Raw genomic sequence first — 15,194 nt, forward strand, 5'->3', positions numbered from 1 at the left:
GGTAGAAGAATGAGGAGTCTCTTCAATTCAATTCCTAAACTATGGCATTGACAAGTTAGGTTGAGAAGTTTCTTTCTTCTTGCATAAAAAAATTGGGTAAAATATAAAGTGATTCTCTTTGTACCCAATTTCAATAATCTATCATTTTTGTTTCTATTTCAATTTCAATGTATACTTTTTTTTTATTCAGTTTGAATTCTTATCTTTTTGTTTATGTTTTATTTCATATCATTTGGTATCAGAGCACAAATATTAAATTAATTCTTATTGATCTATGTCTGTTCTTCTTGTATAAAAAAAAGAAATTCAGTGTCTCACAACCTTCTTTATGTTCTTGTCTTTCTTATTTGTATTTCATTATTATCTTGTCATTATTGTTGATTTTATATTTAAAAAATTAAAAAATATACAGTAGATAAAAAACAAAAGAAAAAAAAGAAATTATCTTTCTTGTATTTGTCATTTTCATATTATACTATTTTTCCAGATACAAGATTCGAGGATGAATCTTTTTTGAAGAGTAGGAGAATGATACGTATTTCAAATGTTCATAATATGAAGAGTTCAAATATTACTTAGAAGTTATTAGTTTATATTTTTAGAATGTTAAATTTAAATTGATATATTTTAATTTTATTTATTTAGTTATGATGTGGTATTTTACAACCCACACTACTAACCGGCAAGTGCACCGGGTCGTATCAAGTAATACCTTACGTGAGTAAGGGTCGATCCCACGAGGATTGATGGATCAAGCAACAATAGCGTTTGATAGGATTAGTTAGGTAAATAGAAAAGAGTGTTTTGATATTTAAAGAGCATTAAACACAGACAAATAAATAAGTTGGGAATAATATAATGAGAAGATAGTTAAGGTTTCAGAGTTATCTATTTTTTCGGATTAATTTTTATTACTAACTAATTTAATCATGCAAGATATAATTTCATGGAAAACTATATGTGACTAGGCCCTAATTCCTTAGACCTTCCTAGTCTCCTCTAAAATTCATTAACTGCCAATTCCTTGGTCAGTTAATTCCAATTAGAGGGTAAAAATCAATTTTCAGTTTATATGCCACAAAAATTCTAATTACCCAAAAATAAGGGGATTATATGTCACGTATCCCATTAAATCCAAATAATTAAAATTTAGGATAATATGTTTCCAAGCTGTTGTTCAAGTAAAGAGCTTTTCCAAATTTTACAAGAACTCAATTAGAACATGGGTCATACTTCCGTTCCACCCATATTCATAAAATAAAGAGCGAAAATAATTATTGAAATATAAATCAAAGCATGGAATAAATTAGAAAGATCAAATGAATTAATCCATTACAAATAGACAGAACTCCTAACCTTAACAATGGAGGATTAGTTGCTCATGGTTCAGAGAAGAAAAATAAGGGTTCTGGTAACAATCTCTATGTCCTTGTCTAAATGTACAAAGTTCCTATTTATAACTAATCCTAATTAATTAAAAAAATCTAATATCTAAAATTAAGATAATATCTTTTCCTAAAAGATAAGATTTGAATTTAAATTCGAATTAATTAACAGATCTTCAGTTTATGGGTGGGGACCACTTGATTTGTCCATTCTGCAGCTTCTAATATGTATTTTCTGGGCCGTAAATTGGGTCAAAAACAGTCCAGAAATCGTAACCAGCATCATTTGTATTTTTGCAGATCGCGCATGTGACGCGTCTGCGTCATCCACGCGTTCGCGTCATTTGTGCAGATTTCAGTCCACGCGTTCGCGTCAGGCACGCGATCGCGTCATTGCGATTTCTCCATTCCGTGCGGTCGCGTGGGCCATGCGTCCGCGTCGGTCTTCTCTGGTCATCTCTTTGGTTTCTTCTTCTTCTCTGCAATTAATTAATTCTCAATTAAACTCTACAATTTAGATGCAAATTCACTAGGAAAAGACAGACAAGATGCTCACGCATCACAACACCAAACTTAAACTGTTGCTTGTCCTCAAGCAACCAAAACTAATATAGGCTTAGGATGTGAATTTACATGAGAATGAGAGTTCGATTAAGCTCGTGTCTTTTCTTATAGTGGGGTTTACAACTGCAATCCTGAATATGTTTGGCATCTCACTTTCCTTTGAATCAGAAGGACGTCACTGTCATCTGGAATTAGAATCCGGATAATATTATGAATTCTCTGATCTTTTATATTTCAATTTAATCCTTGAACACAGCAAAATTTACTTTAATTTATTTTTCTTTGGTGCTTTGCACCTTTGAGCCTAGCCGTGACTTTAAATGTTTTGTCTCAAGCTTTACTTAACACAGAAACACCACAAGCACTTAAGGGGAACTCTCTTTGAGTTCTGATTTTTCTTTTAATTACTCCCAGACAATGGTGCTCAAAGCCTTTAGCATACTTGATGATTGGATTTTTGACGGTTTAGAATTTCACAAATGAATTCTCGTTGCAAGTATAGTTTCTAAATCAACAATAATCCTTTCATACAAAAGATTGTTTGTCACAAGTAACAAACTCCTAAATTTATAAACCGAAGTATTGAACCTCGTGTCGTTCTCCCTAGGAATTACAATAAAGTGTCTTGTTATTGGTTAGAAATGTGTTTTGGGGTTTTAGATAAGAAGCATGAAAGTAAATGGCAATGAAAATAAACTAACAACTATAAAAGGCTCTTGGCAAGGTATGAAAATTAGAAGTCCTATCCTAGTTATCCTTCTCAATTGTGATGAGAATTGTTCATTGCTACCACTTAGTTAACCCTTACTAAATAAAGGAAAGTCAAGTGGATGAATTGACTTGAGCCACAAGTCCTAGCCAACTCCCAAGGAAAGACTAGCTTTAGTGCACTCCAAACCAATTAGCAATCTCTCCAATTACCAATCAACAAAGGAATTAGATAACTCAAGTGTCACTAATTACTCTACCTAGGCCAAGAGGAACAAAATCTATACTATATCTAGAAGAGGCATTTCAACAAACACATAGAAGGCAATAAAAGTAAACAACATAAATTGCAAGAATTAAAGAGAGATCTAACTACAAAGGCAAGAGATCAACAATAGAAAATCAAAGAAGAACAATTATTATGAATTACCTCTTATTGAATTGAAAGAAAATGGAAGGAACAATAGTAGATCTACAACAAAGTATAAGAACAACATAAAGAAAATTACAACAAAGGAGTAGAAGAATGATGAATGTAACAACAAAGAATTGAGAAGTAGAAGTAGAAGAGAACATGAATTGAAACCTAGATCTAAGAACTAAACCTAATCCTAATCCTAATTCTAGAGAGAAGTGAGAGCTTCTCTCTCTAAAAACTAACTCTAACTACTAAACTAAGCTAAACTAAACTAATGGTAACTAACTTTCTAAAGTATGAAAAGTATCCTCATTCCCCCTTCAATCCTTGGCTTAAATAGCATCAGAAATGAGTTGGATTGGGCCCACAAGGCTTTAGAATTCGCTGGCCACGTATTACTTTAAGTGGACCATATGGCAGCAACGATGCGTGCGCATACAGTGCGCGTACGCGTCACCATACGTGAAGAAACTATGGTAAATCTTATATCGTTTCGAAGCCCCGGATGTTAGCTTTCCAACCCAACTGGAACCGCATCATTTGGACCTCTGTAGCTCAAGTTATGACCGATTAAGTGCGAAGAGGTCGGCTTGACAGCTTTTGCGTTTCCTTTATTTCTTCATGAGTTCTCCATTTCTACATGCTTTTCCTTCATTCCCTTGGTCCAATCCTTGCCTCCTAAATCTGAAATCACTTAGCAAACATATCAAGGCATCTAATGGAATCAAGGAGAATTAGATTTATCTATTTTAAGTCCTAAAAAGCATGTTTTCACTCTTAAGCACAATTAAAGGAGAAGTTACAAAACCATGGTATTTCAATGGATAAATGTGGGTAAAAGGTTATAAAATCTCCTAAATCAAGTACAAGATAAACCCTACAAATTGGGTTTATCAATACTCTGTTAAATGCAATTGATCTCGACTCTAAGTGTTTTGTCTCAAGGATTACTTGACACAATCACACCACAAGCATGTGACTAGGGAAACAACTCTTTGAGCTTTTAATCATGTCTAACCTCCCTAGTCATTGATGCTTAGAGCCTTGGACCTTGCTTTTATTTTTATTTATTTATATATAATTTTTTTGCTGTTTCTTTTGCTTCAAGGATTAAATTTTTGTTTATTTCAGAGAAGTCATAATAATTCTCTAAATTCTTGTTCCTTATATATCAACATCCCTTGATTCAAATTCAAATATGCACTGTTCATATCATGCATTCAAAAATCACAGAAAATACCACCACATTTAAGTAAATAAGACTATTCTTAAAATTAAACTCAATTTCTCATGCAATACATCACTTCTTTTTCTTTTCTTTTTAGATTCAAGTTCAGTGAGTGATACATGAAACATCTTTTCAGCATTAAAGTATTTAAGGGAAAACTAAACTAGACCTATGATTCTTACTAATAAAGGATCATGCAACGAACAAAGCAAAATAGCAGAAAACCGGAACATAACATAGAAAAAGAGGGAGGAATAAAAATGAAAGGAACTCAACCACCTTAGTTATCCTAGCGGTCGCTTTATTCTTCAGGTTGTGCTCCTCATTGAAGATGATTCGCCTCCCTTTTGGTGCCATGGGAATAAACGGGAAATTTCTAAGCAAAGCGTCAACACCAAACTTTAAAGTTTTGCTTGTCCTCAAGCAAAGAAGAACTGAAAACAGAAAGAGATAAATTATTATGAAGAAAGAAAAATAAAAGGATAAAAGAATAAGGGAGAATTAGGATTGGGAGAGAGAGAAAACTGGGCGGTGCAAGCGATGCGGCCACGTGGGATACGCGTTTGCGTGATAACGCTTTAATTCAGTTGACGCGGTCGCGTCGGTCACGCGATCGCGTGACCCATGTTATGCTTCTGGCGCGAGTGTAGCCTCATGCCTGCACAACTCTCTGTTCGAATTTATATATTTCCAAAATTTGGGGTGACGCGATCGCGTGGGGCATGCGATCGCGTGAGTGGGCTTCAGAAGAGAATGACGCAGACGCGTCGGCGATGCGGTCGCGTTATAGGGATTGTGCGTCCAGCACCACTCTCGTACAATAATTCGTTGTGCATCCTTTTTACGTTGAAAATCAGGGCACGTGGCCGCATGGGGCACGCGGTCGCGTGGGAGGCCATTATTCCCATGCAACGTGGACGTGTCGGCGACGCGGTCGCGTGGGACAATTTGTGCTACTAGCATGTCTCCAGCCACGCTCCAGCGTGACTCTCTGTTCGTTTTTATTTTCTCCCCTCTCCTTTCGACGCGGACGCATCGCTGATGCGGTCGCGTCGCGTGGCAAATTTTTTTTTTTTAGAAATATATCCGGTTCCTGTTCTAAAATAGCTGCATGATCAGAAATTTAGTAAGAACTCAATGGAATCAAATAAGTAAGAAAACTACTACTACGAAAAATAAAAATGGCTAAGGATACGAAATTATCGGGTTGCCTCCCGACAAGCACTTCTTTATCGTCACTAGCTTGATGGTCAGTTCTGCTAGTTCAGCAGATGAGTGGACCTCTGGCGATCAATCTCGCCTCCAAGATAGTGCTTCAACCTCTGGCCATTCATGGTAAATTTCCTGTCAGAATTTTCTTCTTGTATTTCTACATGACCGTATGGTGAAGCTCTGGTAACCACAAATGGTCCTGACCACCGGGATTTCAGCTTCCCGAGAAAGAATTTGAGTCTTGAATTATATAGAAGCACTCTCTGTCCGGGTTCAAAAACTCTGATGGCTATCTTCTTGTCATGCAATAGCTTATTTCTTTCCTTATAGAGCTTGGCATTCTCATAGGCTGAATATCTAAATTCGTCAAGCTCATTCAACTGAAGCATTCACTTAATTCCTGCAACTTCTGAGTCAAGGTTCAGGTATCTGATTGCCCAGTAAGCTTTATGCTCCAGCTCAACTGGCAAGTGACAGGCTTTGCCATAGACCAACTGATAAGGGGACATGCCAATGGGAGTCTTGTATGCTGTCCGGTATGCCCAGAGAGCATCATCAAGCTTCTTAGACCAGTTCTTTCTTGAAATACTGACAGTATTCTCTAAAATCCTCTTAAGTTCCCTGTTGGAAACTTCAACCTGTCCACTTGTCTGAGGGTGATAGGGGGTTGCCACTTTATGACGGACTCCATATCTCTGCAGAAGAAAGTCCAACTGTCTGTTGCAGAAATGGCTTCCTCCATCACTAATGAGTGTCCTTGGGACACAAAACCGGCTAAAGATATATCTCTGAAGAAAGCTCATTACCACTTTGGCATCATTGGTGGGCAAAGCTACGGCTTCCACCCACTTAGACACATAGTCAACTGCCACTAGAATATAGTTGTTTGAATGTGAGGGTGGGAAAGGTCCCATGAAATCAATACCCCACACATCAAACAACTCAACCTCAAGAATCCTCTGCTGTGGCATTTCATGGTTTGCAGGGAGATTTGCAGCTTTTTCACATCTGCCACAGTGCTTCACAAATGCTCTTGAGTCTTTAAAGAGAGTCGGCCAGTAAAACTCGCTCTGAAGGACTTTTGTAGCTGTCCTTTCACCACCAAAGTGGCCTCCATAATCAGACCCATGACAGTGCCAAAGAATTTGCTGCTTTTCCTCATCCGGGACACATCTCTGGATTATTCCATCCGAGTACCTTTTAAAAAGGTATGGTTCTTCCCAAATGTAGTACTTTGCATCAGTCAATAGCTTCTTCACTTGTTGCCTACTGTACTCCCTTGGGATAAAATTCATGGCTTTATAGTTTGCAATGTCTGCAAACCATGGTGCCTGCTGAATGAGGAACAACTGCTCATCCGAAAACGTCTTAGTCACAGCTGTGGGTGGTTGTACTCCTGCTTCAGGCTCAATTCTGGAAAGATGGTCGGCTACTTGATTCTCTGACCCTTTCCTGTCTTTTATCTCAATATCAAACTCCTGAAGGAGCAACACCCATCTGATCAATCTTGGTTTAGAATCCTGTTTGGTTAGAAGGTACTTCAAAGCAGCATGATCAGTATAAATAATAACCTTGGAACCAAGTAAATAGGACCTAAACTTATCAACAGCATACACAACAGCTAATAATTCCTTTTCTGTAGTTGTGTAATTCTTTTGGGCATCATTCAACATACGACTGGCATAGTAAATGACATGTATTACCATGCCTCTGTCCTAAAACAACTCCTATAGCAAACTCACTAGCATCACACATTAATTCAAATGGTAGATCCCAGTCAGGGGGAGCTATAATGGGAGCAGAGGTAAGGTTTGCTTTCAGAGTTTCAATAGCATGCAAACAATCAGAATCAAAGACAAAAGGAACATTAGCAACCAAGAGGTTGCTTAGAGGTTTAGTAATTTTAGAAAAATCCTTTATAAATCTTCTATAAAATCCTGCATGACCCAAGAAACTCCTGACTGCTTTAATATTAGTAGGTGGTGGTAATTTTTCAATTACCTCCACCTTTGCTCTATCAACCTCAATTCCCTTACTTGAAATCCAGTGTCCAAGAACAATACCTTCTGTAACCATAAAATGACATTTTTCCCAGTTTAAAACAAGGTTTGATTCTTGACACCGTTTCAAAACAAGAGATAAATGATTAAGGCAGGATTCAAAAGAATTACCAAAAGCAGAAAAGTCATCCATAAATACCTTAATAAACTTTTCAATCATATCAGAAAAAATTGAAAGCATACACATCTGAAAAGTTGCTGGAGCATTGCAAAGTCCAAAAGGCATTCTTCTGTAGGCAAATACTCCAAAGGGGCATGTGAATGCTGTTTTCTCTTGATCTTGGGGGTCCACTGCAATTTGATTATATCCAGAATATCCATCTAGGAAACAATAAAATGCATGACCAGCTAACCTCTCAAGCATCTGATCAATGAAAGGTAGGGGGAAATGATCCTTCCTTGTAGCAGTGTTGAGCCTCCTGTAGTCTATACACATTCTCCATCCTGTGATGGTTCGTGTGGGAATAAGCTCATTCTTTTCATTCTTGATCATTGTCATCCCTCCTTTCTTGGGAACTACTTGCACAGGACATACGCAAGGACTGTCAGAAATAGGATAAATAATTCCTGCTTCCTATAGTTTCATTACCTCTTTTTGGACCACCTCTTTCATGGTTGGATTGAGTCTCCTTTGTGGTTGCACGACTGGTTTAGCATCATTTTCAAGAAGGATCTTGTGCATACACTTGGTTGGACTAATCCCCTTTAAGTCACTAATGGTCCACTCAAGAGCTGTTTTATGGCTCTTGAGCACTGAAATAAGCGCCCCTTCCTCTTTAAGCTTCAGGGAAGAGCTAATAATTACTGGATATGAGTCATTCTCACCCAAGAACACATATTTTAGAGAAGGAGGTAAGGATTTGAGCTCAAGCTTGGGGACTTCCTCCTCTGCTTTAGGTGTGTAGACCATAGCCTTCTGGGGTGGTGAATTATCAATTTCAACTAATTCATATTCAGAGATAGGATCTAGAATGTCATCCAGCATCTCAGCTTTCAGTACCTCTTGAACAAGTGGTTCAATAATATCTATTTTCATACACCCTTTAGAATCATTAGGGTGCTTGAGAGCTTCAAAAACATGAAGGACCACCTGTTCTTCATTGACTCTCAGAGTCAATTCACTATTTTGTACATCAATCAAAGCTCTACCTGTAGCTAAAAAGGGTCTACCAAGTATAATAAAGGATTTTACCTCCTCTTCCATGTCTAATATAACAAAATCAACAGGAAAGATGAATGGTCCTACTTTAACAAGTAAATCCTCAACAACACCCACAGGTAATTTAATAGAAAGGTCAGCAAGTTGAAGAGAAATACGAGTGGGTTTTACCTCCTCAATTTGAAGCTTTTTCATCACTGAAAGTGGCATGAGATTGATGCTGGCTCCAAGGTCACATAAAGCTCTCTGAATGGTGACATCTCCAATGGTGCAAGGAATGACAAAGCTCCCTGGATCTGGCATCTTCTCAGGAAGGTTGTGTTGAATAATGGCACTGCATTTCTTGGTTAACACCACTGTTTCTTGTTCCTTCCAGTTCCTCTTGTGGGTCAACAATTCTTTCATAAATTTAGCATAGAGAGGCATTTGGTCCAGAGCCTCTGCAAAGGGAATGTTGATCTGTAGCTTCTTGAAGACATCTAAAAATTTAGAGAACTGTTTTTCCTTGGAAGCCTTCTGAAATCTCTGAGAATATGGCATTTTTGGCTTGTATTCAGGAGCCTTTGGCAATGTAGGATACGTGTCTAGAGAGTCAGGAAATGGGTTGTCTGCACGCTTTGTAGGGGCGTGCTCCACTTCTTCCTTTTCCTCCTCTGGAGCTTTCTTTTCAACTAGCTCTTCATTAGCCCTTGTCTCAGAGCCAGCTGTTTTACCACTTCTCAATTGAATCACCTTGCAGTCTTCTCTTGGGTTCACCACTGTATCACTTGGAAATGTACTTGCAGACCTTTCAGGTATTTGCTTGCTTAGCTGGCCCATTTGCACTTCCAGGTTTCTGATGGAGGCTCTTGTTTCTTGCATAAAACTCCTCATCATCTCCCAATTCGAATCTTCCTTGGATTTAGAGTTGGCCTACTGAGGCTGAGGTTGGCGGTTATTGTAATTGTTCTGTTAGAAGCCGCCTTGAGAATTATTGTTGAAATTTTGAGGTCTCTGAGGTTGGTCTCTCCATCCAAAATTTGGGTGATTTCTCCATCCTTGATTGTATGTCTGAGAATAGGGATCATTGTTGGGATTTCTAGTAGCACTCCCCATGTAATTGACCTGTTCAAAAGAGGCTTGAGTATAATCATAGTTATCATTCTGCACAAAATTACCTGTCATGTCATACGAGGCTTCTTGAGGGGAATTTCAGGTGTTGATAGCTGAGACTTGCATGCCACCCATCTGTTGAGTAAGAAGATTTATTTGCTGAGACATGAGCTTGTTCTGATCAAGAATAGCATTAAGAGTTTCCACTTCCATGACACCCTTCTTCTGAGGAGCCTCAGAGTTCACAGGATTCCTGTTAGAGGAGTATAAATATTGGTTGCTAGCAACCAATTCAATAAGCTCAATAGTCTCCTCCAGTGTCTTCTTCTTGTGCAATGAACCTCCTGCAGAATTATCTAAGTACATTTTGGACATTTCACCCAAGCCTTCATAAAATATGTCTATTTGTGTCCATTTAGAGAACATGTCTGGAGGGCATTACCTAGTCAGTAGCTTGTATCTCTCCCAAGCTTCATACAGAGTCTCACCATCCTTTTGTCCGAAGGTCTGAACCTCCATCCTAAGCTTAGTCAGCTTCTTTGGTGGGAAAAATTTTGTGAGAAACTCAGTAACCACCTTGTTCCAAGTATCCAAACTGTCCTTTGGTTGAGAATCTAGCCATAGTTTTGCTCCATCCCTCAGAGCAAACGGGAAGAGCATGAGTTTGTACACCTCTGGATTTACTCCATTTGTTTTCATGGTGTCACAAATTTGCAGAAAACTAGAAATAAACTGATTTGGGGAAGACCATGATACTGACAGTTTTGTTGCACCAGGGTGACCAGTTGAGGCTTCAACTCAAAGTTGTTCGCAGCAATAGGGGGCACCACAATGCTTTTTCCATAAAGATCCGCAGTAGGGGTATAATAAGAGCCAAGCACTCTCCTTTGTTGATCATCCCCATTCGGATTTGCCATATTGACATTAGCATTATTATTGGGATCCATAGTGGATTCTGTAGCCTTGTAAAGTCTTGCTTGTTGTAAACGCCGCCTGAAAGTCCTTTCAGGTTCAGGATCAAAGTCTAAGAGATGTTCTTTGTCTCTGTTCCTGCGCATAAACAACCAGAAAACAAGAAAGAATGGGAATCTCTATGTCAAAGTGCAGAGAATTCCCAAGGAGGTAACCTGTGTAAAGAGATAAAAATATTGAATAAAATAAATAGAAGGAAAATAATAAATAGGTAACACCAAACTTAATTTCAGAAATTAAGAAAAAATATTGGTGCTATTTATTTAAAAAAAATTCGAAAATATTATATATATATATTTTTTAATTAAATAATGTTTAAATAAAATTAAAATTAAAATTAAAATACCTAATCTAAACAATCAAACAATTAATAGTTGTTAATCACTATCAATCCCCAGCAACGGCGCCAAAAACTTGGTGTGGTATTTTACAACCCACACTACTAACCGGCAAGTGCACCGGGTCGTACCAAGTAATACCTTACGTGAGTAAGGGTCGATCCCACGAGGATTGATGGATCAAGCAACAATAGCGTTTGATAGGATTAGTTAGGTAAATAGAAAAGAGTGTTTTGATATTTAAAGAGCATTAAACACAGACAAATAAATAAGTTGGGAATAATATAATGAGAAGATAGTTAAGGTTTCAGAGTTATCTATTTTTCCGGATTAATTTTTATTACTAACTAATTTAATCATGCAAGATATAATTTCTTGGCAAATATATGTGACTAGGCCCTAATTCCTTAGACCTTACTAGTCTCCTCTAAAATTCATTAACTACCAATTCCTTGGTCAGTTAATTCCAATTAGAGGGTAAAAATCAATTTTCAGTTTATATGCCACAAAAATTCTAATTACCCAAAAATAAGGGGATTATATGTCACGTATCCCATTAAATCCAAATAATTAAAATTTAGGATAATATGTTTCCAACCTGTTGTTCAAGTAAAGAGCTTTTCCAAGTTTTACAAGAACTCAATTAGAACATGGGTCATACTTCCGTTCCACCCATATTCATAAAATAAAGAGCGAAAACAATTATTGAAATATAAATCAAAGCATGGAATAAATTAGAAAGATCAAACGAATTAATCCATTAAATAGACAGAGCTCCTAACCTTAACAATGGAAGATTAGTTGCTCATGGTTCAGAGAAGAAAAATAAGGGTTCTGGTAACAATCTCTATGTCTTTGTCTAAATGTACAGAGTTCCTATTTATAACTAATCCTAATTAATTAAAAAAATCTAATATCTAAAATTAAGATAATATCTTTTCCTAAAAGATAAGATTTGAATTTAAATTCGAATTAATTAACAGATCTTCAGTTTATGGGTGGGGACCACTTGATTTGTCCATTCTGCAGCTTCTAATATGTATTTTCTGGGCCGGAAATTAGGTCAAAAACAGTCCAGAAATCGTAACCAGCGTCATTTGTATTTTTGCAGATTGCGCATGTGACGCGTCCGCGTCATCCACGCGTTCGTGTCATTTGTGCAGATTCCAGTCCACGTGTTTGCGTCAGGCACGCGATCGCATCATTGCGATTTCTCCATTCCGTGCAGTCGCGTGGGCCATGCGTCCGCGTCGGTCTTTGCTGGTCATCTCTTTGGTTTCTTCTTCTTCTCTGCAGAAACTTCATCAAATCCATCCGAATGCTACCTAAAATAAATAAAATTGCACAAAACTCAAAATAGCATCCATAGTGGCTAAAATATAATTAATTCTCAATTAAACTCAACAATTTAGATGCAAATTCACTAGGAAAAGATAGACAAGATGCTCACGCATCAAGTTACTAGATTAGACTTTGTATTTGTGGGCTTGGGTTATGATACATGTTTTAAATATTTGTAATATGAAGAATTCAAGTATTATTTAGGAGATATTAGTTTATATTTTTAGAATTTTTTAATTTAATTTGATATATTTTGATTTTATTTATTTAATTACTAGATTGGACCTTATGTTTGTGGACTTAGAGTTTTCTATATTTTAACTAATAAGAGGATATAAATACCTCATAAACTAGTGTGTAGTCGCAATACAGAATGATTTTGAGGTTTGAAAACCCCTTTTTTGATTTCATGATGAAACCATAGTAAGGACAATTGAGGTTGAGGAGTCCATCCCTTGTTGCATTGGGAAATTGGGTAGAAGGTTGAGGAGTCCATTTGATTCAATCCCTAAACTATGGCGTTGATAAGTTAGGTTGAGGAGTCCCTTTCTTGTTGCGTCAAGAAATTAGTTAGAAAATAGAGTGATTTTTTTTGTACTCTATTTCAATTTCAAAGTATCTTTTTTTTATTCACTTTGAATCATTATCTTCTTATTTATCTTTTATTTTTTATCATTTGGTATCAAAACTCAAGTATTAAATTAATTCTTATTAATCTATATATGTTCTCCTTTTATAAAAAAAAGGAGTCCTCTGTCGCATCTTTCTTTATATTCTTGAATTCATGTTTTTCATTTGCGTTTCATTATCGTTTTGTCGTTATTGTTGATTTATTGTTTAAAAAAAATAAAAAAACATACCGTGCAAAAAAAAGAAAAATAAAAAAATAAAAAAATTATCATCTTTGTAATTATTGTACTTTCCATATACTATTTTTTTACCTATAAGATTCGAGGACAAATCTTTTTTGAAAAGAAGGAGAATGATACTTGCTTCAAATGTTTGTAATATAAAGAGTTCAAATGTTATTTAGAAAATATTAGTTGATATTTTTAGTATATTTTAATTTAATTTGATATATTTTGATTTTGTTTATTTAATTACTGGATTGTGCCTTATGTTTGTGCGATTAGGATTTTCAATATTTTAATCTAATAAGAGGATATAAATACCTCATAAAATAGTGTAGTAGCAATATAGAATGATTTAGAGGTTTAAAAACCCTTTTTTTATTTCATGATAAAACCATGGTGTGGACAATTGAGGTTGAGGAGTCCCACTCTTGTTGCGTCAGGAAATTGGGTAGAAGGTTGAGGAGTCCCTTCAATTCAGTTCTCAAACTATGGCGTTGAAAAGTTAGGTTGAGGAGTCTCTTTCTTGTTGCGTCAAGAAATTGGGTAGAAAGTAAAGTGATTCTCTTTGTACTCAATTTTAATTTATTACTTTTTTTATTTCAATTTCAATATATCTTTTTTAATTTAGTTTGAATCCTTATCTTCTTATTTATATTTTATTTTTTTATCCATTCTTGATTCAGAAGCTAGTCAATATGAAATATATTGAAGGTAAATCAATGCCGGAGTACTTGAGCATATTTTAGAAGACTGTGAACTAACTGACAAATAATGACATCACTTTAAATGATGAGTTGCAAGCCTTGTTATTACTGAGTTTCTTGTCTGATAGTTAAAAAATTCTGGTTGTGACACTGACTAACTCAGCTCTAAAAGAAAAGTTAACGTTATTAATGGTTAAAGAGAGCATGTTGAATGAAAAAGGCAGAAGAAGAGAGCGAGGTTTGATTAGTGCCACCTCCTAGTCAGAATCACTTGTTTTAGAGTCATAGAGGAGAAGTCAAAGTAGAAAACGTCATAGTTCTAACAGGTCAGAGAGTCAAAGCAAGTCAAGATGAAAGTAGAAGTCAAGAAAAAAGTTCATTTGTCACGATTGTGGCAAGTTGGGGGCATATCAAGAGGTATTGTAGGTTCTTGAAAAGAAAGCAATAAAGGAGGAGAAATAAAGACAAAGGTAAAAAAAGTGATAAAGAAACTGCTGCTACTGGTTATGAAGATATTCTTATCACATATGATGAAAACTATGTTAATCTTATCTGTGATGATTCCACTTGGATTATCGATTCTGGTGCCTCATGTCTTGTCACTCTAAGGCATGAAGTTTTTACTTCTTATACTGCTAAAAATTTTGGCAAGATCAAATTGAGAGTTAAAAGAGTGTGTGATATCATTGGTATGGGTGAATTGTGGCTTGAAGCCAACATGGAATGCAAGTTGCAGTTGAAGAATGTTAGGCATGCACCAGATATGCGGTTTAATATGATTTTAGTAAAGGCATTAGATCAGGAAGGTTATTTCACTTCTTTTGGTGGAGAAAAATATAAGATTACCAAAGGGGCTCTCGTTATTGTTAAAGAAGACAATAGTCTCACTACTCTCTACTGGTTATAAGCAAAGTTGTGCAAAGAAGAGGTGAATGTAATTGATGATTCCTCCTCTGATTTGTGGCATATGCATCTTGGTCTCTTGAGTGAGTAAGGACTAAGTGTCTTAGCCAAGAAGCACTCACTTCTAATGAAAGGTACAACTTTAAATACTTGTACTAATTATTTTGTTGGAAAACATACTAGAGTATTATTTCATAGTCCTGGACCTTATTGGAGATCACATATTCTAGATTTAGTTCACACTGATGTTTGCACT

Source organism: Arachis hypogaea, chromosome 5 (assembly GCF_003086295.3).
Source record: "Arachis hypogaea cultivar Tifrunner chromosome 5, arahy.Tifrunner.gnm2.J5K5, whole genome shotgun sequence".
Classification (NCBI taxonomy): domain Eukaryota; kingdom Viridiplantae; phylum Streptophyta; class Magnoliopsida; order Fabales; family Fabaceae; genus Arachis; species Arachis hypogaea.